At 32.9% G+C, this 23,946-nt stretch overlaps 4 non-coding genes across 4 annotated transcripts; all 4 read right to left on the reverse strand.

Moving 5' to 3' along the window:
- Window positions 1–4,606: 4,606 nt before the first annotated feature.
- LOC149423950 (U1 spliceosomal RNA) lies at window positions 4,607–4,768 on the reverse strand. The gene has a single exon (XR_016302259.1). It is a non-coding gene; the product is annotated as a U1 spliceosomal RNA (small nuclear RNA).
- Window positions 4,769–12,008: 7,240 nt separating this feature from the next.
- LOC149423951 (5S ribosomal RNA) lies at window positions 12,009–12,127 on the reverse strand. Its single transcript, XR_016302261.1, has one exon. It is a non-coding gene; the product is annotated as a 5S ribosomal RNA (ribosomal RNA).
- A 323-nt stretch (window positions 12,128–12,450) lies between these two features.
- LOC149423952 (5S ribosomal RNA) lies at window positions 12,451–12,569 on the reverse strand. The gene has a single exon (XR_016302268.1). It is a non-coding gene; the product is annotated as a 5S ribosomal RNA (ribosomal RNA).
- A 323-nt stretch (window positions 12,570–12,892) lies between these two features.
- Window positions 12,893–13,011, reverse strand: LOC149423953 (5S ribosomal RNA). The gene has a single exon (XR_016302262.1). It is a non-coding gene; the product is annotated as a 5S ribosomal RNA (ribosomal RNA).
- Between the last annotated feature and the right edge of the window lie 10,935 nt (window positions 13,012–23,946).

Consider the following 23,946-nt stretch of genomic DNA (forward strand, 5'->3'; position numbering starts at 1 on the left):
TTTTCGTATAATTTTGTTGTAAAGCTCATTTAAATTCAGCCAAATTCTTAGTAAGAGCTGAGGGAGTGTATTCCAGATGAGCGGGCCATTTACACGAAAAGAGCGATCATAGTAAACCGCTCGATTTGACCTAGAAAGCTCGATTAGACTTAGAGTAGTAAGCTGTCTATTGCGTTTTGTCTGACACATAGTTCCGATATATAGGCTGGCTGGCAGCTTTTATTACAACCACCGCCAGACCATAATGAAAATATGCACTGAAACTATTTATATTGTCTTAGTTAATGTTATTACTTTTAGTAAGTCATTAGTTATAAGTCTTACTTATAAGTCACTAGTTATAAGTCTTATTTGGAAGCCACTAGATCTAAGTCTTACTTATAAGTCACTAGTTATAAGTCACTAGTTATAAGAAGTGATGAGTTGTAGGTTAGATAAAAGTAAGTTTTTAACCCCATTTCTTCACGAAGGCGCTGCACAATTTATCTAACTAATATTATTATAGAGTTATACCGATAGAAATTTGGATAAAATTTTCGTTTTCCGCTTATTTCTAAATACACTCAAATATTAAAATAACACCATATTTCAAGTTAAGTAGCACAAGAAACAGCTATTTATTTACGTAGACGGAGATGGAGAACCATTGAACCCAACTTTCTAGAATCTAATGCAATCCTCTCAGCTAATCAATACGGCTTTAGAACCAAACTTTGCACCGATGACGCTATCTTTAGCTTAACCAAAAACAAATACTCTAACCTTGACTCTAACACTAAAACGCTAACCATTTTCTTGGATTTAAAGAAAGCGTTTGACACAGTCAACTACAGAATTTTAATAAAAAAATCTCTAAAGACGGTATTAAAAACAAAAGTATCATGTTATTAAAAAGCTATTATATTGAATCGCCAACAACGCACAAAAATAGGAACAAGCTTAAGCACTCCTCAAGGAACTATCTTAGGGCCACTACTCTTTCTAATCTACATCAATGACCTATGCAATATTGCAATACCAGGCAAAATTCTCTCTTTTGCCGATGATACTGCAATAACAGTACAAGGTAAAACGTGGGAAGAAACAACCAGCAAAGCCAACAAATGTATTGCAACAGTCAAAGATTGGCTTGATAGAAATCTCCTCAGTCTAAATTATGATAAAACTATCTTTATTCCCTTTTATAATTCCCAAAATTCATCCCCTAAAAATAATCTTAATCTGAAGTTCCACAACCCTAATTGTAACTTTGCGATATGCTCAAATTGCGAAGACGTGAAATTCGGACAATATATCAAGTATTTAGGTGTAACTATAGACTGCCAACTCAAATGGACTTACCATATAGAAAAGACGGTCAATAAACTGAGATATCTAAGTTACATATTCAAACGAATGAGCAACATTGTCAATATAAGAACCATGAAACTTGTTTATGACGCGTTAGTGCTTTCATCTATTTCCTATGGAATAATTGCCTGGGGAGGAATTTACAATAACCACGTAAAACCCTTAGAAATCGCTCAGAAGTCCATCATTAAAATAATGTACCAAAGGACCAAGACATAAACCAGTTATTTCAAGAAACTGAAATTATGGAACTAAGACAGATCTATTGTATTCAATGTCTCAAATTTATATTTAAACGTCCTATCAATTTCACCAAAAACACAAATCGCTCGAGCCAGAGACATACAACATGCGTGTTCACAGTCCCTCACTGAAAAAACTAGGCTGGGCCAAAGGCACATCAACTATGATGCCCCAAATTGTTCAATTATTTACCCAATTCCATCAACATGTGTCAAAACCTGAACTTATATAAGAAAAATGTTGAAAGTTGGATAAGAAATAATTTCGAAGCGAGTAACTTTTTTCTATAATTTAAGCTATCTGTTTCTAAATAACTAAAATACGACATGTCTTTCGGTGAATTAAAGATTAATTTCTGTAAATCAAAGAAATATACATGCATCTATGTTTTATGTGTGTGTGTGTGTGTGTGTCTGTGTGTATATTTGTAAATTAAAAAATATATATAGAAACTTCTGTAAACAAAAACCAATCACATTGATCTCTATAGATACTTTTTACAAGTTTAAAAAAAATATATTTTAAACACCACTGTTTTATCCTTACACTATAATACCCACGCTCAGGCTTCGCTTTTGTGGGATTTTTTTGTTACTCTTTCATTCTATATTACTATGTATGTACCTGAATTGTATATGTATCAAAAATTTTGTTCATAAAAAAATAAAAAAGTTCCTACCCACCCTTAGTATCTTTTCCTTCCCAGATCTTCCCCTTCTTCCTCTCTTTCCTTTACCTAAAAATACCCGTCATACATTATCCCCAAATATGATAAAGGCCCCGAGGGATTTTTTCCCAGGACCTCATGTGTGGAGCTAATGTCAAAATTTATAATTTCGAAGGAAATTTAGGTTTTTATTGATTAAATATACTGTTTTAGACGCGGGATCTACTATTCACAGAACTACAAGTATGTTATGTTATTTATATGTAGTTACGTTTAAATCTAAACGTTAAGTTAAAATGTTATCGATCCCCCATTCGTTCCTCCCCAGCTGTGTTCCAGAGGCTATACATACGCTTTTGCTTTGTTTTCCATCTCCTTCCTTTACATTTGGATAGACTGAATGGTTTGAGAAGGATATAAGGAAAAAGGACAAATTTAATAAGAGCTTCACGCGAGATTTACTTAGTGAACTAACCAAGCACTTCTTACAGAACGTGTTACGGATTTCGTCAAGATGTTTTGTATAATTAATCCTTTGAAGAAAGTAAACAAGTTTCTGTTATTGTTACCAAAAAAAATGTAATTATTAAGTTCTGCAAGTATTTAAGTTTTAGAACGTAAATGGAAATCGAACGAATGATTCTAAAATAACATTCATTAGGAAAGGAGGGAAAATTATTTTTTCCCCACTTCTCAGTATGTTCACAAACCTAAACAAAATAATACATTTAAATAAGCTAATAACACTCACGCATTGATGTTAGTCTACGCAGTCACGTCATTATTAAACAATTAAGGAAACTCACAGAATATAGAATCTATTGTCACAATTACTTTCTCAGTAAATCGATTTAACAGGTAATAACAGAAACGTATAAATAATTCCTCTCAACCACGATAATAAAATAATACACAGCTGTCTAAACTAAAATAATAATAATAAAATTATTAAATTTCGTTTTCGTTAAATTAAAACAAAAGTTCTAAACAAATAAATAAAATAAAAACATGTGCATTTGTAGAATTTTTTTACATATTTGTACACGCTGTACAAATCATCCCAATATTATTATTATTGTACGTAGTTCAAAACAGAAAAAATGGATTACTATTTTCAGCATTGTGTGCTGAAAATAAGTTGTGTTAGCTAAAACATCGAAAATTCCGTGTTTTTAATCTTCACGCTAAAAGGTAGTTGCAAACAGACATCCTTGATCACTTGTTTTAATCCTTCACACATTTTCAGAAGTTAGTGAGTTCCATTTAAAAAAAAAAATCGGATTAACATTCGGAGCAAATTTCAGTTCAGTTACGTAGGATGGTCCGTTGCTCTGTAGGGAATCCGCTTGCACAGCGCGGGTGTAAACAGTGCACCCTAAAAATATGATTTAAGACTTTCACGGCCAAAAGTATTTTTGTTATTTGTTTTTGGGGTGTTATGCCGTGTTGCGCTAACTCCTTCTTTAGCCAACGTTTCGGACAACATTGCAGTGTCCATCATCAGGGCAGATGTGTTATTTAACACAACCTCAAATAACACATCTGCCCTGATGATGGACACTGCAATGCTGTCCGAAACGTTGGCTAAAGAAGGAGTTAGCGCAACACGGCATAACACCCCAAAAACAAATAACAAAAATGTGCACCCTAAAGTTTAAGTTTAGATTTACGGAATTCAATACTTCCTTTGTGTGAAAGCACTATGAAACAATACATGGTTATTACTTCAATGGTGAAAACCAGAGATGAAAAAAAAGGACCAATGTGGCCAGATTGGTTTTTACCGTGTTTTGTAACAAAGTGTTGCCCTTGACCTCTAACCTTAACCTATGTACCACGCTCGTGTCTGTTCTTACTTACTAGAGGTGAGGCGTATTTATCGTACCCAGTAAAATTACCCAGTATTTACATGCGATACTTTGTACTTGTGACAAAATACCTGGTTCCAAAATACTCACAAGTATTTTATACTGGGGCTAAATATTGTTAATAGGTATTTTTATGGGTATTTTTGATGGGTATTTTTAATGGGTATCTTTTATGGGTATTTTTAATAGGTATTTTTGACGGGTATTTTTGATGGCTACTTTTCATTTTTGATCGGTAAAATGTGGGGAATTTTTCGACAGGGAATTCCGTAGTCAACTGAATGTGAGTACTCAGTACAGTACAGTTAACAGATTATTAATCTTATCCGAGTATTGATTCAATACTTGTATTTTGTAACTGTACTTATTCCAAGTAAGGAATGTGTTTCACTCAGTTTCACAGGACCCATCACCCATCTCTCGAATCGTCACATTTCGAAATCGTCAACTCCCAATTTAAGGGATATTATTTAGAAGGACGGGACAGCGCGTACGCAGTCCCGACTACCAAAAATTACGCGCCCGAGTTATCCGCATTAGGGATAATCGCAAGGGTCAGCCGAACCGGAGTGCAATGGAACAGCCTCGCCCTGGGGGTACCGCCTTAGTGATCACGGTGTCCCCTACGCCAGGTAAGTATGCTTTAACTGACAAATCCTGGACTATATATTGACCTGTGGGAATTTTCCGTTTGCGAGCTGCGAGCATAAGTGTGGCCATCTCTACTTCTGAAATGGAACTAGTAAGTTTTCCATTTGAAGCCTTCTGTTTTCTTAATATTTTGCGCTGATTGTTCTCTGCAAATCAAGAGCTAATTAGCGTGAGATAAATTTAGCAAAAATATTTTTTTATTCAGGTTTTTTAATATTTTAAGACATGCGTTGAATTTAAAATAAGAAAAGTACTTCACTTTTCATGAAAAAAATAGCTCTAGTTCTCCAAACTAATGTTCACTGACATTATTTATCGGTAGGCAATCATGAACGTTTGACAGTTAAAAGAATAGTAATTTACATGTCCTTTTAGTTTCTAATTAACTACCATGACCTGACCATGGCCAACACATAGGTACTACAATCAATGGGTGAAGTTATTGCAAACATTTGAACATGTGTGGATTCTTTTGACAATGATGTCAATGTAGCAGATCCCACCGAACTCTTCAAGAAAGGAAGATATGACTAATATAATATTTTGGTTCATTTCTAACCTGTTTCATGTAAAGCATGTTAAGTGTTTTCATTTAACACTTTTACATGCTCTACATGCACATGCCATTGTTTACCTGAAAATATTGTTATTTCATGGCATGTCATATAATCAATCGAATACATCTTTTGTGATTGACAAGAATCCAGATGATTAATCGTGGATGAAAAATGATGTTGTTTTTGAACTAACATTAATTTCACTTTCAATGTACTTACCGTATACCGTATTTTGCACTGGTATTTTTTGCACTTATTAGAGATTTGTAACATACAAATATTCTAAATACCATAATTGGTTAGTGTGTTCGTGTAAAGAATGGTAACCAACATTTTTTCTCATTTTTCAAGTTTTATTATTTTTTATTATGTTGTTTCAACTTGCCTAAATTAGAGGCTAAAATGAGGAACAGTAATTTTCTAAGCGCTAAATATGGCAAGAAAAACATGATGTATAATATATATTCTCATATATTATACATCATGTTTTTCATCTATATACACTACCTACTGTATATATTTCAATATTTTAACAACATGCCCCAAAATAGTGTTTATTCTGGCCCTGTTAAATAAAATTGAAACAAAACAGCTAGTTCGTAACATAACTTCCCTGTCATTGGTCATTGTCACCTGTAAAACAGCGAGACTGGCATCCCCAATTGGGGTATTTTGTGAGGCTAGAGACGGTGGGGAGGGGAACGAGATGGGGAAGAGAATATTCAGACCTCGAATATTAATCCTAAAGCTATTTCGAGCAACGTTTCAAATCTGAATGGTTGTTTTACACCAGGGCTATTCTGAGAGTATCTTTCACTGTGGAACGTGCCGCAAATATGCTATATATTATTTTTAATTAATAAATTATAGAAATAACAAAAAATAATCAAATTAATTTTTACTTTTCGACTTTTTTGTCACATGAGAACGGGTCATTTAAACACCTTATTCGGAGTTTTTCTTGTACTATTTTTCATATACACCAAAAAATTCCTGTTTCATCAGCGGGCTAAAATATAACGATGTAAATCGAGCACACTGAAGTCAACACATAACACCGTCTACAACAAGGGTGGCCAACCCGCGACCCGCTGGGTGTCTACTTGTGGCCTGCGGAGCATGTACACATATTTTTTTCTTTTAGTGTACGTACAACCACCAAAAGAACATTCCAACGTGCGTAGTTCGTATCATGTTATATGGAAGTATCTCAGTACATTGATTCAACTATCGTGACGATTTTTTCTATGGTATATTCGTGTTAACCATAGACATATGAATATTAGTAGACCTGCCCTAAGTGATTAAAAGCGTATTATCCCCACTCCCCATACCGGTTCCATTGGAGCCGGCTGGGCTCGCGTATGGCCTCAAGTGAAATTTGAAAACGTGACGTCATCATTCTTGTGCGAACTATGGTCGAGGCATCATTGGTTCATTTTACGAAATAACACGGCAAAATGTTGACTTGTGATATGAAAACTTGTAAAAATAGATGTGAAAAAGAGAATAAATCCAATTGTCGTATTACATTCCATAAGTAAACATTATTTTACTCTATTTTAAGCTTATTCACACCGTATTATATGGATCAGTTTTAGAAACATATACTATCACATCACAATGTAGCGATTCTCAAGTGTGCTCATCGTTGTTTACTGGGGTAAGTAAATTATGAAACATTTGTAAAAGTGTCTTAAGGTGACACAATACCCTGATAACGGGGATTTGCCCCGACGCTCACATTTTAATTATTTCTGATGAGCTTATTACTAAAATGTTAAATGTTTCTAGAGGAATTCGAAGGGATGCAAGTTATTTATATTTAAGATTAATAAAAACAGGACCTTATCATTAAATATACTATGTAAAAAGGTATGTATATTTTATTAATTGTAAAATGTTGTAGGATAAGCGGCAAGCACCAGATTTTATTTTTGTAGACGATGAATTAGTAACTTCCCGACGAATCCCTCTAGAAACATTAGAGATTTTATTAATGTATTCATAAGAATTAATTAAAATATAACACTCTGAAATTTCCAATTTCTATACCGCTAAAGGAAACACAGCCGTAAGTACTTTAATACTGTAACGTATGCAACTGTATTCGTGTGCAGGTGCTGAAGTACTTAGAACGTTCCAGCTCAGTGTCGGCTAGAGGTGTGAATAACGGTTCTTTTCCGATACCTAATATAACAAATAACACCCCAACCCAATAACATAGTATCATACCTGTTATTTAATAACATAGTATTCCAAGAATTTGGATAAGCTTGTAGATACGTAATAACGAACGGCATCGTTATTCGTTGCTGGGGCCGAGCGGCTGAGTCGATAATGAAATGTTATATTCATATTAGGGCAGGAGAGGAGCATAAAATAAATAATGTTTATAATTTGATGATTTTTATTGCTTTGCACTTTTCTAGTGACAGTTAGGTTGCATATACATTATGAAGTACATAAAATTGTTGAATTAATTTTGAATAAATACCTCAAATAAAAAATATATATTTTTACCACTGGAGCGATTACAGAAATAAAAAATATTTTCTTTGATTGCTTGACATTCCTGCGCGAAAAAATTTCATTACACATTAAAAATATTTTTTTATTTATTTATTTATTTAATTCAAAAAACAGTTTTTACATAAAAAGCATACTCTGCACATCTCACTAGGGCATTCCTGTATCAAGATGTGCAGCTTTACAATAATATCATTTAAAAAATACATATATGTAAATTTAAAATAATAACAACATTAAATTAAATTTAAACAAAAAAAGAAAAGTTTATGACACGGACGTTTCGAGACCGGTAGACAAAAATAAACAAAATTTTAGTAAGAAATGTATGAAAAAAATAAAAACAAAAAACAAAAAAGTCAACAAAAGAAAAGAAAAGAAAAGAAGCATTATTAAGTAAGTTGGCAACAATAATATTCTTCTGTTAACTAAAGTACAAGGTACCTGTGCTGGCTTATCAGACACAGGCATAGGAAACCATACTGATAAGATAAAGAAATAAGAAAAAATAAAAAATAACTAGATAAAAAAAGGTAAATAATAACCGATAGGTAAGTAGATAATATTATAATAAAAAGTAAGTAAGTAAATATTTTAGCTAGACAATAATTAAAGTAAATATTAATACGATAATTAAGTAGATAATAATAATAATAAGTAACATAATAATAAATAACCAAAAGTTATTTTAGAAGTAAATAAGTGCATGCGCAGTAAGTAAATAAGGATTGTATCGAAACAGAGCTTCCACAAGGAATTATGATATAAGCGACAACATGGGTGATCCAAAATCATCATTCTCAGCTAGTACGGAGATTTTGACCATTTTCTTGAATGAATTTAACGTACCTATAGTTTTTATATTTTCTCCAAGCATATTATATAGCAACGGAGCTTTATATGAAAAACTCCTTTGTCCGAAGGATGTTCTGGTATACACCGGCTGATACATTAAAGAAGAACCCATTCTAGTGATGCGCACTTGTTGAGATCTTTTGGCAGTAATAGTGTTGTTGAAAAATTTACAGAGAGCCTGTATTATGTACAACTGCCTTATTGTCATAATTTTGCTTTCACTATATAATAACTTTGATGGATACATAAAATTTCTCTTATACATTATTTTTAAAATTAATTTTTGCGCAACATTCAAAGGCTCTAAGGTAGTCTTGTTACAAGAACCCCAACAGACAACATTATATGAAAGCATTGATTGAACTAGAGCATAATATACAGTTTTTAATGTAACTTTGTCCAATATGTTTCTTAGATTTTTGAAAATGTAGGTTAGCCTTCTTATTTTGTTTCTTAATGTAGTAATGTGATTGTTCCATTTTAAATTTTTATCAATAATTAAACCCAGGTATTTGATGTTGTCTACTCTTTCCAAAGATTGACAGTTACACTCCTGCACACAACAATGTATTTTTAATGAACGTTCCAAAGATGGTTGATTTACAGAGGAAATGCTAAAAGTAATATATTTAGTTTTGTTCATGTTTAAGGTTAACAAGTTTTGATCAAGCCAATTTTTGACTGCCCTTAATCCTGCCTCGCACTTAGCATACGTTTCGTTCCACGTGTCAGCAGCAAACACCAAGACAGTGTCATCTGCAAATACAATTGAAGATCCAGAAAATTTCAGTTTACAGAGGTCGTTAATATATAACAAAAATAGAATTGGACCCAGAACACTACCTTGAGGAACACCATATACAATTGATTTATTTGAGCTAATGTGATCATTAATTATTACTCTCTGTGTTCTATTTTCAAGATATGATCTGAACCAATCTAAAGATTTATTAACAATACCCATTGAACTGAGTTTTTTTAAGAGTAAACCGTGGGATACGGTATCAAATGCCTTAGACAAGTCTAAAAAGACGGCCATTGCTTTATTGCCAGTATCAAGAGCTTCTACGACTGTGGTAATCATTTTTAAAGCAGCATCACTTGTTCCCATGTTCTCTCGGAAGCCAAATTGATTATCTGAGAGAATTTCATATATTTTTACATAAGACATCAACCTAATTTTAGCTAATTTCTCTATTATTTTTGATAACGTATTTAGCAAGGAGATAGGTCGATAATTATTTACATCTTTGTCATCTCCTCCTTTAAATAAAGGAATAACTTCGGAATTTTTGCAATGATTAGGGAACAAGCCATTCTCAAAACTAACATTTACAATGTGTGTAATAGGTATTACTAGTTCAGAAGCATTTTGTTTGTAGACCATTGCACTTATATTGTCATTTCCACTCGAAAAACCTGATTTTAGCTCATTAATCACATTTAAAACTTCATTACAATTCGTTGGTTTGAATTCAAAGCAGGCATTTTGCATAGATTGTGTTGGATTATAATTTTTTACTAAAGATTCTTCACTGGTGTTATTTGCACTACACAAAAGATTAGCAAAATTTTGACCTATATCACTAAAAAAATTATTCACATGGTTAGTAATGACTGTTGGATTATCATTTATGGATACAATGTTATTATTTACTTTCAGTTTATTTATGGGCACTGATTCCTTTTGCAAATCCAATGCTTGTTTTATTATTTTCCATTCTTGCTTTATGTTTCCTTTTACCTCGTGAAGCTTCCCTTTATAATATGTCTGTTTGGTCGTTTTTATAATTTTAGAACACCAATTTCTGTATCTTTTATAATGTGCAAACAGTTCGATATTATTTGGTTCTTTACGACAACTCTTGTGTAATTTGTCACGTTTAATGAGGCAGTTAACAATTCCAGAAGTTATCCATGGTTTCAAGTGCTTTTTATTACAATGGATTCTCTTAGTATATGAGCAATTTCCAATATGTAATTTTAGACGTCTTATGAAATTATCAGCTGCAGTATTGACATCACTGGTGGATAAGACTGTATCCCATGTTTCCTCTTTCAGTGTCGAATTTAGTAGGTCATTATCCACAGTTAGTCTAAGCTTTACGTCTATTTTTTTTGATTTTGTTACTCTGGATTTAGGATATTTCAATAATGTAGCAAAATGGTCTGTAATACTGGTCCTGAATACAGCACTCTGAGGATCGTCTTTTGACTTAACCATAATGTGATCAATACAACTCTCAGTACTTGATGTTACTCTAGTCGGTGAAATAATTAATGGTTTTAGACCGTGGTAAATCAAAAGTGAAAGATATTGTTCACTTTTTATGCTATTCATATCCAGAATATTTATATTTATATCACCACATAAAATCACTTCATGGTTATGTGTTGATACAGAACGTAGTAAGTCATTTAGGTGGTCAAGAAAGGTATCAATGTGTGCTTGAGAAGGAGATCTATAAACTGCTAAAACACATACATTATAAGGTAGTTGTAATTTAAGACAGTTGGCATGTGGAATAGTTATTTCTTCAACAGAAACTATGACATCATTCCGAGTGTAAACGACAATTCCATCATTTTGTAAATAATTTTTTTTGGTGCTATGTGATGAATATCCAGTAATACTTGGGATATAGATTGAATCTTTCAACCAAGCCTCACTAAAAACGATAATGCCAAATCTATGTTGTATTGCGTCGAGAACAGCTATAGTATCATCGAAATTTTTTTTTATGCATCTTATATTCATACAATATATAGAGAGAGCAGAATGGTTAAGAAATTCATTACATACTGATGGGTCATCTATGTTGATATTGATTTCCTTGTCGTCATTTAGTTCTTCATCCAATATAGAATCCATATTAATACTTTTTGAAGTGAAACTTCTTTACCCGCGTCATGCAATTTCGAGTACCGGAGTAAAACCAACTCATGACCGAAACGAAAATGCGGGACCGATTAAAGTTCATTTGATCTAGTCAAAGTTTTGAAGTAAAATATAAATGCTTCTTAGCTCATCTCGACAACTGGCGTTGGTGGTGTAATGGTCAGCGTAGTTGCTTTCCAAGCAGTTGATCCGAGTTCGATTCTCGGCCATCGCACATTATTTTTTTGTTTTTAACGCCTTTTTTTTTTTCAATGGTTGACCATAATATCAATCCACTAAGTAATATTTTAGGCCTGTAGCATACTTGAAAAGTTAAAGAATGATATAAAATTTTTTATGATGTTAACGATAAAAAAATAAAAAAAAACATAAAATTACCATAAAAAATGGGCCAACGGCACGCGGTGTTCCCAAGCGGTCACCCATCCAAGTACTGACCGCGCCCAATGTTGCTTAACTTCGGTGATCGGACGAGAACCGGTGTGTTCAACATGGTATGGTCGTTGGCAAACGCTAAACAATATTAATTTCTATTCTACCTGCCAATAAATATATGAAAATTAGTATAAAAAAGCCCTAATAATACTGAAAACATTAGCAAGGTGTGTGCGACGTTGATAAAAATAATCATTACATACGCGCTTGAAAAAGATCGTAATTACATCCATAACTTTGCAGGAATTTTTTTTTTCAATGGTTGACCATAATATCAATCCACTAAGTAATATTTTAGGCCTGTAGCATACTTGAAAAGTTAAAGAATTTTATGATATTATTAATGATAGTAACGATAAAAAAATAAAAAAAAACATGAAATTACCATAAAAAATGGGCCAACGGCACGCGGTGTTCCCAAGCGGTCACCCATCCAAGTACTGACCGCGCCCAATGTTGCTTAACTTCGGTGATCGGACGAGAAACGGTGTGTTCAACATGGTATGGTCGTTGGCAAACGCTAAACAATATTAATTTCTATTCTACCTGCCAATAAATATATGAAAATTAGTATAAAAAAGCCCTAATAATACTGAAAACATTAGCAAGGTGTGTGCGACGTTGATAAAAATAATCATTACATACGCGCTTGAAAAAGATCGTAATTACATCCATAACTTTGCAGGAATTTTTTTTTTCAATGGTTGACCATAATATCAATCCACTAAGTAATATTTTAGGCCTGTAGCATACTTGAAAAGTTAAAGAATTTTATGATATTATTAATGATAGTAACGATAAAAAAATAAAAAAAAACATGAAATTACCATAAAAAATGGGCCAACGGCACGCGGTGTTCCCAAGCGGTCACCCATCCAAGTACTGACCGCGCCCAATGTTGCTTAACTTCGGTGATCGGACGAGAACCGGTGTGTTCAACATGGTATGGTCGTTGGCAAACGCTAAACAATATTAATTTCTACTCTACCTGCCAATAAATATATGAAAATTAGTATAAAAAAGCCCTAATAATACTGAAAACATTAGCAAGGTGTATGCGACGTTGATAAAAATAATCATTACATACGCGCTTGAAAAAGATCGTAATTACATCCATAACTTTGCAGGAATTTTTTGAAGTGAAACTTCTTTACGCGCGTCATGCAATTTCGAGGACCGGAGTAAAACCGACTCATGACCGTGACGAAAAAACGGGATCATTTCGCTATAGGAGCCTAGCTAATATTATATACCTAGTTTAACTCACTCTCCTAACTCATCTTCGCTGTCTACAGGCAGAGCGCACGACTGTGGTCGTGAAGAACCGAGGTTCGATCCCCGCTTTAACTAATTTTTTTTTTCTTTTTTTATAACTTTTAATTTTTTTTATCACATGCTACTTATAAATATGTCAATAGACAGAAAAAAAGAGAGAATGAAATGAAAAGAGAGAGAGAGAAGAATACTAGAAGTTTCACTTCTGTCTTGCGTAGGCTTGACACACCCATTTTTTTTTATACATGTTGCTGTTGGTGGTGTGACTCATAAAACAAAAGCAAATAATATGCGATGTAATTAATAATAATAATAAGAATAATAATGGGTGTATATTAATATTAATTTGAGCCCGTGAAAACTTGTCGAAAATGTAGGTATATCCCGTGAAGGTACAAACGAAGGAAATTATGTTTACATAATTATCAATCTTAAAGTAAATATTTATAATAAAGTGAATAATAGCAATAAAAGTGGTTATAGAGTGGTAGTAGATCTTTTGGTGGTAATAGATTGGTAAGATAAATAAGTTAGTATCAAGAACGCAACTAAAATGACAAATACATTCAATAACATTAGAAATACACAGAATGTGACTAAAATAGTGAGCAGGTATTTGCAATGATTTTATGATATTAACAAAACAACAATTATTAAATGATATTAACAAAAAAATATAGCTCAGAGCATGGAGCGTACTTAGGTTGTAAAGATGTTGCAAAGAATATGTTGACATAAAATAAATACATACAAAAACATTTGAAATACACAGCGATGTGGCCAAAATAGTGCGTAGGTATTTGCAATGAAAATTTTTTTTTTCAGGTATATGCAAAGTTGTTATTTGTATGTTATTACCTAATGACAAATTATATGTGATAACAACAGCTAAGGGTGGTAGGTAAATATAGAATACATCACATTGCTTATCCTATTGAAAATTATGAAATGAGTCTTAAATGAACAAGTAATGAATTTCATAATTACCGACTTATTATTCTTAATCAGAGCACGGTGAGTACTCAATCTGTAAATATGTAGGTGCGACGGGTGTGTTGCAATAGAAAAATAAGTTACAATTACCTGCGAACTATTCCAGAATCTGACCATAAAAGGAATATAGATATATTCATTTATTTTTTTCCCAGATTTATATAGATTTACTAGAAGTATGAGGTTGCATGAGATCTTACTGATTGTGATAAAAATAAATGAGTATATAAATATTCTATAACAATATTTTACAATATGAGAACATGAAATGATATCTTCATTAACAGCCATAATGACAGAGTGAAATAGAAGTCAGATAGATTGACTTTTTAAACGTTGCAGGTCATTGGCATTATTTATTGTTATGTTTTTGAGCTGTCAATTTTCTTCAGTAAGATACGTCCTGAAGATGTCCATGCATATTTAAAATTATTTTCTCTGGCGAATCGTTTAGTTTGTCCTAGGAGGAATTTTGCTTTTTGTGTTAAGTGATCCGATATATATATTCGTTGGGCATCTTGCGATACTCCTAGATCGTATGTATTTAATTTATTTGTGCTGGGAGTTGTGGCCTTTGTGTATGTTTTTATTTTGCATAAGAAATTATCTCGATCTAGTGTGTTATTAAAGGTCGCAATGATTGATCTGGGATTTTTTTCAGCAATTTTAGGCCTCATTCCATAGATTTTTTTTATTACCGAGTTCACATTTCCTGAAGAGTCCTCAAAGTTGATAATTTTTGTTATTTTATTGAGAATTTCTAAATAGTTATTAGAGATGGATTCTGGAATCCCTCTTATTTCAATATTACATATTTGAGACATATATTCTAGTCTGTCGATTTTGACGTCTTGTTGTGAGATTGTATTAATTAAAATGTTGTTTTGGTTTTTTAATTCGATTAGATCAGCATTATCTTTAACCTGTAATTTTTCCATAGAAGTCACACGCTTTTTTAGATCTTCCTGTTGATCCGCCATGAATTGAAATGACTTTAGTAGATCATTGTTTTGTTTTAATATTTCTTCATATTTGTGATCATAGATGCTTAGTTTATTGTCTACAAAAGAAATCATTGTTGTTTTAAATTTTTCAAGTTCCTTCAAGAATATTTCCAATGTTAACGGCTGATTAGAGCCATCTGTGAATGATGAAGCTAGATTTTCACTGGTTATTGTAGGTGTGGTTGTAAGCTTCGCTGTTTGTGCAATTCGTTTTTGATTTTTGGCAACAGGTGTCAGGTCTTGATTGAGTTCATTCATGTTATTATCGATAAGTTTCTGTTTAGTTGATTTCGGAATTTTAATGCACTTCTTACATTTCCATTGTTGCGATTGAGATTGATTTTTTGCACCTCGGCGAGAAGTTTCCACTATATCCGCACACAAAATGTGATATCCATCTTCACATACAGAACATGCTATAAAATCGGCCGGAACTTCAATGTTTTTTTCGCATGCAGTACATTGAGTATTCATTCTAAATTCGCTGAGCGTCTAAATTCACACTAAAAGAGCACTATTGAATAATTGTTTCCTTTAAGGATGGATAACTTTGCTACACTTGAGATCTTCACTCTTTGATATTCAAGAACTATGGCACCGATTTTTGAGTTTATGACACAAGCTCTCGAGGAAAAACAAAAAACTCTTTTTGGTGCAAAAAACACACTTTTTGTGAAAAGAAATACACTGGACAGTGCGCAATCTTCGATTTAGATGAATTGACCACTTTTTAGCTATTTTCTATTGTTGATTTTGTTAATTTTTTGATAATTTGAAGGAGATACAGAAAAACGTCAATACTAGACTTGACAGTGTTGCCCAAATTGCGAATTATATTAAATATCTTATAGCCGAATTTGAATATGGAGACACACAAAACTGATTAAATTGATATCTAGGCAATGAATCCAACGATATTTAATCATATATTTTTATCACATATTTTTAGGATTTAGCTATTAAAAAATTAACAACTTTTTTGTAGTTATTTAAAATATTGCATTTTTCACGTAACATGGCGATACTGAAAGTACCTATCTACCATTCTTGAACGTGCTGCAAATATACCATATAGGTACTAACGAATTATTTAAAACTAATAAATATTGTGAAATTATACAAATTTATCAAATAAAATTTACTTGCGCACGCCGTAATTTGAACCCGCGACCTCCGAATTCGTAGCCAAGGATCGTAATCTCAATCTCAACGGCGAAACAATAAACAACTATTTTGTAGTTATTTAAAATATTGCATTATTCACGTAACATGGCGATACTGAAAGTACCTATCTACCATTCTTGAACGTGCTGCAAATAAACCATATAGGTACTTACGAATTATTTAAAACTAATAAATATTGTGAAATTATACAAATTTATCAAATAAAATTTACTTGCGCACGCCGTAATTTGAACCCGCGACCTCCGAATTCGTAGCCAAGGATCGTAATCTCAATCTCAACGGCGAAACAATGAACAACTATTTTGTAGTTATTTAAAATATTGCATTATTCAAGTAACATGGCGATACTGAAAGTACCTATCTACCATTCTTGAACGTGCTGCAAATAAACCATATAGGTACTAACGAATTATTTAAAACTAGTAAATATTGTGAAATTATACAAATTTATCAAATAAAATTTACTTGCGCACGCCGTAATTTGAACCCGCGACCTCCGAATTCGTAGCCAAGGATCGTAATCTCAATCTCAACGGCGAAACAATGAACAACTATTTTGTAGTTATTTAAAATATTGCATTATTCACGTAACATAGCGATACTGAAAGTACCTATCTACCATTCTTGAACGTGCTGCAAATAAACCATAAAGGTACTAACGAATTATTTAAAACTAATAAATATTGTGAAATTATACAAATTTATCAAATAAAATTTACTTGCGCACGCCGTAATTTGAACCCGCGACCTCCGAATTCGTAGCCAAGGATCGTAATCTCAATCTCACCGGCGAAACAATGAACAACTATTTTGTAGTTATTTAAAATATTGCATTATTCAAGTAACATGGCGATACTGAAAGTACCTATCTCCCATTCTTGAACTTGCCGCAAATATACCATATAATTATCAAACAATACTTCGTATATCTTCGGTGATCGGGAATTACCCAAATTACGTTCTTACCTTCTTAGAACTTGGAACTTCCAAGTTCCAAGAAGTTAACATTATTTCATAATTTTGTTATTCCGTTCCGTTCGTTATTCGTTATTCGAATTATTTAGTTATTCAGTTATTTTACAAGTCAACCGTTCCATGTCAGAACGGTCGACTTATAAAATAACTGGAAGTTATTCAATACTATGTTATGCGGTACTAGAGTAACAGGTATGCCATTATTTGAAGATACTATGTTATCCATACCTGTTAACGTTATATTAGGCACACCTCTAGTGTCGGCCAGAGCTCAAGCCGGAAAGGTCGCCTCTGTTCCGGCCCGAATGTACGGTGATTTCTTTTACGTATTTATTTATTTAATCAAACGATTACTTTTAAATCTATTAGTGAAATTTTCTGTTTTTTATAATTTAACTCCTTCCTCAAGTGAGTAAAGGTTTTTTTTATGTTTCACCAATATAAAAGAAAACATTATTTTTTTTCAATTGTTTATACCTAAAATGTGCACAGTGGTCATGTTTCAGATAAATTTGGACATTGTTAAAAAAATATGAAAACAGTTTATTTGGTAGAAGTTTTTTTTAATTCTTAAGTTTCTTTATTTTAATAGTTAAATATTTTTTTGAATAAAAAGTTCCGCTGTTATGTGCGATTTTTATTTGTAATTGTCACACCTAAAAATGATTATCAAGTAAAACTTATTTCATATAAAAAGTATTTCAAATATAATAATTATAAACAATGTAGTTTCTTTTTACATATAAATTATATTATTTGGGTTTCAGTCACACCAATTTTTGGCACAGAAAAATTGGAACTGATTGTGAAGAACTCAGACATGCCATAAATACCTAATATAATATTTTAACCAAAAATTGCTTTACTTTAAAATGCAAACAGATTTTTCAAGAATTAACTGGGTCTGCCCTAGTATAAGGTATTATACAAAGTGACCGGTATAAAATTTTGGAAATTCGAAAGTTTTTTTTCCATAAAACAAATACTCTACATCGAAAGTTTTTTTCCATACAGACAATTAGACATATGTTACCTATAAAGTACCTAAAGTCATTCGAATATTAAAAAGAGTTATTCATCTTTTAAGTTTAGATTGTGAGATCATTTGTTGAAGATAGAATTGTACAATTATCTCCCCAAGTTACTGCACTTACTTACGTTGAAATGATTTTCAAATTTAAGGTAAAATTGAACCAATTTATAATAAATCTCTTGGCTAATATATACGTACGTTTCAGTTAAATATGGGAAAACAGAAGACAAAATGAGTTTTATCCCGAACAGAATGACGGCACCAAGGAAAATGCTTAACGGAATTGAGACGGTACTACATAAATAAACACTTAAAAGTAAATTTTTGGGCTAAATTTTCTACAGAACATAATTGTAAAATGACAGCTTAATTAATTTTATATATCTATAAATATGTATATACATGTATACGCACTCGATAAACTTCCAGCGATTCCTGAGCTTATTCAATTTGGAGTATAAGAAGTACATTCATTTTGGTTTCCGATGACATATTTTTTCCACTTCAAAAGAAAAACAAAGCATTGGACGGTGAAGGTTTTTTGATATCGAAATACTGACATAAAATTTTACCCATTAAATCCCACCTACGTATTGTAAATTCCTCTCGTCCTACAATGAGTTCTGTAACTCATCGGGATTGCTCTAGCAAGAAATAAAATCTAAAATCTGAGATGTAAAAAAACTGTAATGTACGAACTATTTTCTATGTCAAAGTTTTATTAGTAAAAATATTTTATTTTTCTATTTTTGTACTGTTTCGTATGTGAAACTTATAATTTTGATATCAAAATACCAATGTAAAATTGTACCTAATTACTCCCACCTATGAATTGTAAGTTCCTCCCGTCCTACAGTGAGTTTTTTAACTCATCGGGATTGTTCTATCAAGAAAAAAATAATAACAAAAAAGTATTTGTGATTTATGATTATTTGGGATGCCTTGCATACTGCAGATGATTATATACTGTATGTAGATACCACGATTTTCAAAACACCATGCAAATTATGCAATTCATTAACTAATGCCAACAATAATGAAAATTATTATTATCATTTTAAATTTATAATTATAAAACTTGTCCGTGTGAAATCAAACTATGTCACACTGTGCGAAATTTTGACCAACGCGGGGCGTAAACGAAATGTTTTGGGCTATAGTATTACTCTAAGGGCTATAGCCGCGCCCACTAAACAACGCCCATAACTGATATTATTTTGACGTCTTATGTCCTCTTAACTAAATACTCTGAAACTAACTACGACTCTGCAAACAGAAGAAATTTACTTTGCCGAATTTGGACTTCGCAAATTAGTTCATAACGTGGCGAGTAATTTGCGCTCCCATGTAAAAATGTCTATTCATTCAAAAGCAGATTTTACTTTTAAGAAGTAAATGGTGATATTATAATGCGAGATGCCTATTTACTGTCAGATTGATTTATTGACGAATCACAGTCAGCTTCACCCCCTTCGTTCTTCAACAGTTGATTTTACCCCTCGCCATTATCTTCTCGTCTATTAATTCCTATGTCTGTGGTGTTAACAAACAATCACAACAGATTTTAAAAAGCGTGCACGCTGATCTTGCGTGGATAGCGGTGAGTGTGAACATAAATCAATTATCTATATAGATTGATAACTCCACCCTCTTTCCATACGATTGGTTTGGTCAAGGTTTAACCTTAGATCTGGCAAATTTTAATACACCACGCATCGGTGATGTCACACCAGACCATCGACAAAGGATAGAGGAAATTAAAAAAAGGCGCAACCATATAATTCTGCTTCGGACCCTACCGAAAACCCAATTCGTTAGCCATCATAAGTAAAATGTCACCCAAGATCACAAGGTCCCATCTGGCAAAGCCCTGTACTAAGAAAGAAATGAGCTTTAAAGTATCTTTCTTTACAGCTCATTTTCTCAGGACAGCGTTTTATCAGAAGGAAGCTGAAAAACAAACTCATAATTACATGTACAATAATTTTATTTTTTAAATATAAACATGAAATACAATAATATAAGCACAAAACACATTTAGAAGGTGAATCTGGAAGAAATTACTGTATCAATATATAACTAGCTGTTGGAAATAATATTTATTTTCTTTCAACATCCAACGCTATTGAAAAAAATATTGTCAATAAGGCAGTCAACGATTCAACTTACTGTTTTAGCTGTATTAGCGTCTAATAACATTATTATTATTTTTGTTTCCCTCCTACTTAGAGCATAACTTAAATATTTATACCTTTCATATATAAATAGTAAGTACCTATATACTTTTGTGATACTTTTTAGTTTTAAAAACTTTATATGCCTTTTAGAAATTTTTAACTTAGGAATAGTACACAACATAAAGAATGTAAGTGTAAACAGTAAAGTAAATTTAACAATATATATATATATATATATACAGGGTGTCCGGAAACTCGTAGTACAAGCGGGAAACTGGTGAATCTACATCACATTTGGAGTCGATTTTGTAGTATATTTTTTTTTATTTGAGCTTTCGTTATCGAGTAAATCGAGTTTGAAATTGATTTTATTTTATTTTTTTTTTTTTAATCAAATTCTTGTAAATTATTACTGAAGATCAAAGTACCCAACTAATTAAAACTATTTGAAAGTAAAACAAATGAAGAAACTCGGATTTGAAGCATTATTTTGAAATCACCCTTCATTTAACCCGGTGTAATCATAAAATATTCCTGCTCTGCAGGGTTAAAACATCTGTTATTCAACCCTAAACACCAGAAAAAACTTTAACCCTAAAATAGCCGAAAAATATTTTTTTTTGTTTTTTTTTTTTTTTTGAAAATGCTCAAATCAAAAAACTTTATGTTTTTTTGGGTTCCCCATGTGGTGTAGATTCTCCAGTTTCCCGCTTGTACTACGAGTTTCCGGACACCGTGTATATATATATATATATTTTTTATTTTTTATAGTGAATACCTCACAAGAGTCCCAACTGCTCCCGTCTGGAGCCAGTGAGACTATGGCATCCCCAATTGGGGGATGTTGTGAGGCTGAAGGTAAGTGGGGAAGGGAAAGAGGAAGGTGGGGAAGTACCTGGCTATTCAGATCTAGTCACTAAACACGGCTAAAGCCATTTGGAGCAACGTTTCAATTCTGAATGGTGGTCTTACACCAGGGCGATACTGGTAGTATCTTCCACTCTGGAACATGCCGCAAATATACTATATATTATTTTAATTAATTAATTGTGAAATAACACAAATTAATCAAATAAAATTTATTTGCGCACGCCGGGTTCGAACCCGCGACCTTCGGAATGGCAGTCCAATGCGTTACCACTGGACTATGCCGGCCGTCAATAGGTTATTGTTTTAACAATACATATTGCCACCTGATAAATAAATAGGGTATAATAATAACAAATAAAAACACCAAATACAAGAGTATATACGCACAAAATAAATTTAAAGAAGGTGTTGAGAGAATATTCATTATGATGTCAAGTATTTAATAAAAAAGTAGAACTATATATAAACTAGACATATAAAATAAACTTATTTGACAATTATTTTATTAACACTAGTCGGTGACTGAAAATGGGTTGAAGAGTGTTGAAGACTATAGGCTAGCGCCACACTTGACGGAAATTCCGTCGCGTAACTTCCGCGACGGAACGCCAATACATGTGATTGCATATAAATTACAAATAGCGGGCACACTACGCGGAAGATCAGTCGTTCCGTCGCGGACGATCGGTCGCTCCGTGGCGGACCGCCGACACTCGCGTCTGTTCCGTCCTCCGCGCACCGATCTTCCGTCGGCGGAAGATCGGCAAAGTCGCATTCCAAGTATTTGTATGCATCGCGCCACATTCGGCGGATAACACGCGGCGACGACGAACGCACAGGATGTTCGACACTGAAAGATTTATTATCGAAGTGCAAAATAGAGTTTGCCTTTGGGAGAGATATAGCCGTTCTAAGTTTTGTATTTTGCTTGGTAATATAGTCCTTGGTTAAATTCAGCAATACATCAAATGATTGTATGGACATTCGATAATATTCGAATACTTTATCTGGATAATTTCTTAGTTGCATATACAAGGTATGAAATTGCCCAATTTCTAGTCGAAGAGTATTTATGGGATGAACCCAATATTTACGCTTTCTTTTTCTTTCTTCTACTAATGCCTCATAAATAGCTATCACTTCTATCGGATCCATTACGACCACGCTGTATAAGCGTTTGCAGTCGACTGATAATCCGCCACTGAATATTCAGTGTGGCTGCAACGTATGGTAACGGATTGACTCCAGCGGAAGATCCGCGACGGAATTTCCGTCAAGTGTGGCGCTAGCCTAATACGGCCAAACTGAATAATGTAAGCGCCGCATCAGAGAATATTTGGCTTAACATTACAAATGATGATGATAAAAAATGATTTTTTTTATTCTACTAATATAGAGATGTCAATAGAAAATTAATTGGCAAGGATACACCACAACCATACAATGGACCTGATTTGACGAGGAGCAGTACTACGATATTTAAAATACGGTTATAGGAAAAAATTGTGGTCCTAATTGGTTTTACCTTATTAAAATAAATTAGTTAGGATAACCATTTCTTCCTATATTTAGCATATTTTTTAAATGTCGCAGTACTGCCATTTTCTTCATGGAATCAGGTCCATTGTATGGTCGTGTATCCTTGCCAATTAATTTTCTATTGACATCGGTACACCATGCATTAATTATAAATGGTACAGTAATTTTGATAATGAATTGAATAAATTTTTTTAATGTTCGTACGAATTAAGCTGATCAAAACTTATATATTTGGCAATGGTTTCTTTAATAACGGGCACAAAATATAAATTTTCGCAGTTACGATTTAGTACATACTCGACGACATAATGAATTTCAAGAGCGTTGATAGCAAATTTCTTAGCGGGATAATTTAAGCAAAACCTCTCTGTGGGACGGTACTCGCTTGCTAGAATTAATGATCCGAAGATGTGTCTCGGATCTACCGGATCTTCGGATCTACCAGATCTGCCCTGATGATGGACACTGCAACGCTGTCCGAAACGTCGGCTAAAGAAGGAGTTAGCGCAACACGGCATAACACCCCAAAAACAAACAGCAAAAATGCTTTTGGCCGTGAAAATCTAAAACTTACCTCCAAAATACCTGGTTCCAAAATACTAGGTACTTTGATGGGTGTTTATAATAGGTATTTTGGACTTTGGATGGGTATTTTGAATAATAATAATAATAATTGGATGACTTGTATAGCGCCGTTTTTGTGCAAAATCACCTCAAGGTCGCTGTACAAACTTATAATAATTTTTACAGTGATCTATGTTATTACTTAACTATTTATGGAGAAAATATACAGTACAATACTTACCTGGTAGGTCACTTGAGATTAAGGCTAGCTTTAGAC

The sequence above is a fragment of the Hesperophylax consimilis genome, chromosome 5 (assembly GCF_061612785.1).
Source record: "Hesperophylax consimilis isolate HC1 chromosome 5, BYU_Hcon_1.0, whole genome shotgun sequence".
Classification (NCBI taxonomy): Eukaryota; Metazoa; Arthropoda; class Insecta; order Trichoptera; family Limnephilidae; genus Hesperophylax; species Hesperophylax consimilis.